Source organism: Nicotiana tabacum, chromosome 23, assembly GCF_000715075.1.
Source record: "Nicotiana tabacum cultivar K326 chromosome 23, ASM71507v2, whole genome shotgun sequence".
Lineage (NCBI taxonomy): Eukaryota > Viridiplantae > Streptophyta > Magnoliopsida > Solanales > Solanaceae > Nicotiana > Nicotiana tabacum.
In genome coordinates, this window is record NC_134102.1 from 42,504,312 (window position 1) to 42,509,005 (window position 4,694).

Consider the following 4,694-nt stretch of genomic DNA (forward strand, 5'->3'; position numbering starts at 1 on the left):
TCAAGTTACCACTAACAAGGAATATATTTTCACAATCATACTCTTATGTTTTTGTTTTTCCTTGCCTTTTCAATTCAAGTGGCTCTTACCTTTTCAAAACAGTGCACCTTTCTTCTTAGTTCAATAGTTCCACTCAAAATCCAAACCAACCACCCCACACTTCAAATTTTACAAAGTTCATAATAAATTCAAGTGCTCACGAGAGGTACAAGGTTCAAATAGATGGTCAATTCAAAAAAATGGATAAGGCTAGTAATGTGGTTGCCAAAAAAACATGATTACAGGCTCAAAGGGGTTAACTATGATACATAACAATTAAGTGGACAAAACCATATATCTGGCTCAACAAAGAAACGCCTATATCCATTCCAAAACTGAATAAAATTACCATTTCTCTTTGCAAACACACATGGCAAGTTCTATACATCAAATGTAGTGCACAGAATAACACAAAACCTCACACACACATGGCACATAACTCGCTTAGGATTGGACCATCAAGACACTCTAGTCAAAACAGTTAAGCAAAGTTAAGCTAATACAATTTAACATACTTATACAAGAGTCAAAATAGAGCCTAAGCATCGCAACTAAAGCACCCACTATTCTCAAGGTATATAAAGTCAAGAGATATTGCTTTCAATTCAAATCACAGCACAAGGTTTCCTCCTACTCTACAAAACAAAAACTAACTACACCCAGTTCAAACAAAACCCTTGGAAAAGAACCGCGGCAAAAAGAAAAACCAAAGGAGATTATTGCACTACCTATAAAAGCAAAATTTTGGTCTTTTTTCTTTCGACTTTAATCCCTCAAGAAACCTATTGATTATATCCATAGTTACGAAAAATCAAAAATTTTAAACTTTTTATGTTGTTTTTCTATCTCTAACTACCACAACTAGCAAACAGAAAACTAATATACATACATACATACAAATATCACCCACCCCACACTTTAAGTTATGGCATGTCCCTATGACACACAATTAAAAAGCATAAGGTAGAGAGACTTCCCTGAATATCTAGTCAGGGTCTGAGTCAAAGTCAGGCTCTATTCCTCGCGCCCGAACTAATGCATACATCCATGCATACAACTTATTCTCATCCTTCTTGGGGTACACCCCACACTTATCTTTCTCGCTCACCGCATCCTTCTATTTAGAGCCCTTCACATTCCACTCAACACTCGCAGCTGTATTTTCCTTTTGTACCCCCTTTTCTACATCCATCTTGAAAGTCACAGTCTCCTCACCCACTCTAACCATGAGTTTTCTCTTATGTATATCCAATATTTTTATACTCGTTTCTAAGAATGGTCTTCCTAGGATGAGGGGGACCTCCTTGTTTTCCTCCATTTTCACCACTATAAAATACACCTGAAATACGAACTTATCCACCCGAACTAACACATGTTCCACTATCACCCCGGGAATTAAAGTTGATTGGTCTGCCAGCTGCAAAGATATGGGTGCAGACCTTATCTCTCCGATCTCCTTCTCTAGTTTCCTTTAAATAGATAGAGGTATTAGATTAATTGAGATACCATAATCACATAAGGACTTATCAAAATTAATAGTTCGTAAAGAGCAAGGTATAGTAAAACTCCCTGGATCTCCACACTTTTGTGGAAGTTTATTTTTGCAATATCGCACTGCAATGATCTGTGAGCTTTACCACTGAGGTATCCTATATCTTCCTCTTCTTTGTAAGGATCTCTTTCAATAATTTGGCATAAGCAGACATTTGTGAGAGCACTTCTGTGAATGGTAAGTTTATATGAACCTGTTTCAGCACATCCAGAAATCTCCCAAATTGCTTCTCCAGCTTTTCTCTATATAGCTTTTAGGGGAAATTTAAAGTAGGCATATGCTTGCTCTCATCATGTTCCTCCCTTTTCTAAGTTTCTCCCTTCTTCTTCTTTTCAGCTTTCATTAGGACTTTCTTTTTCTTGTCCTCATAATTCTTCAGCTGCTCCCCACTTTCTTTTCCAAGTTTCACATCATTTTGGATCGGGGTAGGATCTTTCAACACTTGCCCACTTCTCAAGGTTACAACATTCACTGTTTCTTTGGGATTTCTCTCAGTATCAGCAGGAACAAACAAAGTTCTTGGAATCCTCTCAGACAATACTGTTGCTAGTTGTCCCACTTGTCTCTTTAGGTTTTGAAAATATGTGCTCAGTTCTTTGATAGCTGCTCCATGGGCGTCCGACCTCTCATCTGTCTTGATAATGAAGGCCTTCATGAGATCTTCTAAGACAGAATGAATGGGATATTGAGGCTGATATTGCTGCCTCTGTTGATTTGGGAATGCTGAGCTCCTTGTCCATGGGGTCTAGAGTTATTTTGTTGCCATGCATTCACGGTAACCCCAGGTGAACTCCATGAAAAACCGGAGGTGCTTCTAACCCATTGCATTAAAATTGTAGTTTCCCACAGCATTCACTTCCTCAGTTGAGGCTTGACACTCATGAGTATGGTGTCCTCTTCCACATATATCACAGGCTGCATGAGGCTCACTTTGTATTGTAGCCAAGGCCGACTTCCTTATTTATTTAGCCATAGCATCAAGCTGTACCTGCACAGATGTATTAGCATCAACTTGGTGAACACCAGTTGATCTTCTTCTTTCAACACTCTCAAAGGGCCACTGATTAGCATCTTCAGATAACTCATCAAGAATTGTAACTATCTCCTCTGGAGTCTTCTTCATCAACGGGCCTCCAGTTGTATTGCTCAATGTTCTACGAGAGTCCGGTGTCAATCCATCCCAAAAGTCCTGGAGTTGCATCCAGATTTCAATTCCCTTATGTTGATACTTTCTAACAATCTCCTTAAACCTTTCCCATGCTTCAAAAATAGTTTCAGTCTCTTTCTGGAAGAACTTATGGATTTCTCTTCTAAACTTGCCCGTCTTAGCTGATGAGAAATATTTATCAAGGAATTTTCTGGTCATCTTCTCCCATATTCTTATTGATCTCGTGGGTAAGCTTCGAAGCCACTGCTTTGCATCATCTTTGAGTGTGAAAGAGAATGCCCTTAAGTACACTACATCTTATGACACTCCATTATATTGAAAGTTGTTCATAATATCCTCGAAGTCCATTAGATGTGTATTTGGATCTTCGTTCATCTTCCTTATGAAGACACAACAATTCTGAAGGGTTTAAAGCAGCCCTTGCTCCAATTCAAAATTGTTAGCAATTAGAGGTGGTTTAACACTTGATAATCCTTGATTGTAGACCAGTCTAGCATAATCTCCCAATGATCTCCTATGCATGGGAGATATATTTCTGAATTGTTCTGCAGCCAAGGGTTGATTCTGAGCAATTCTCTGACCCCTCTCTCCTTCATAGATAATATGTGCATCTCTAATAGCTACTTCCTTAGCATCCTGTGTGGCTTTTTGTCGTTGTTATGTTGCCTCTCTCACAGCCAAATCTACATTATCATCACTGTTTTCAGCCATAAGTTCTTTGGTTTAGGATTGCCCAACACTTTCTAACGTCTCAGTGAGATTTCTTTCCTTCATCAATTGTCGTAGTTTTGTTTCTATCTCTCACTCGTATGGTAGAACTTCTTTCGCAGAAGCTCGAGTCATGCACCAACCTCAACCTGTAACCTGCGCACAGTCAAAGGATACCAAACGTAAAAAGGAAAAAGAAGTTCCTGAATTAGCACTACAAACTATTTCAAATACTATTGATTGCCAATCCCCGGCAACGATGCCAAAACTTGATGAGCTCGAAACACACACCTAAATTATGCTCGCTAATCAAATATAGTATAGTATAATATTGTATCCACAAGGATTGGATTTAAACAATATTCTCATAGTTTCTAGCTTAGTTTCTATCCAGGAGAATCAAAAATTGAGATTTATATGATTTCTAACTAAAATTAACTAATAGTCTAAAGCTATTCACTAATGACAGTCGAAACAAGGAACAAGAAAACAAGGTTATCAATGGGAGAAGATAGGGTTTATATAGGATAGGTGCAAGATAATTGTTTGGGATCTATCTCTAGACAATTCACTTATAATGTTTAAGTAAGTCTCTCGAATTCAGAAATTATGCCTCTATCGATTACATGAACAAGTAAATATAGATGCAACAATTAAATCCTCCAAAAATGCTTCAATACACAATCATCAATACACCAAATCCATCAAACCCTAAAGAGAACTACTCCATAGATATAGAGCAATTCATCACAAATATAATTAAAGTATAGGAAAACATAAATTCAATCCAAACTCAGGTCTTGAGTGAAGAAGGAATGATGAAATCTTTGTGCTTGTATTCTTCCAACTCTTCCTTAGCCTCCTTAGGTAGAAAGTATGTCAAAAGTCCAGAAAATAACATCTTTCCATGTATTTATACCAAGTAGGGTCGGGCCCAGATGAAACCACCTTCTCCTAGCCGAAATAGGATTTTCACTCTGTAAAACGTGCACAGGCGCGCTGCATGGGGCGGCACGCCATGCGGGGAATTAGTGGGGAAATCTAGAGAGCTCAACAATCAATAGGCAGCAGGATTTGAGTAGCCGTGGCGCCCCACACGCTGCGGCTGTAGAAGTTTCTTAGAGTGTTTCTTTTTGCTTGCGTTTTGACGTCCACTTTTGGTCCTCGACCACCAAACACGATCCCGGCTTAATCCCTTAGGCTTTTACTCAGGTTTTAAAGCTCCAA

General features: G+C 38.6%; 1 pseudogene; it reads left to right on the forward strand.

Annotated features, from left to right (window-relative positions):
- Positions 1-2,810: 2,810 nt before the first annotated feature.
- LOC142177822 (small nucleolar RNA R71) lies at positions 2,811-2,909 on the forward strand (annotated as a pseudogene).
- Positions 2,910-4,694: the final 1,785 nt, after the last annotated feature.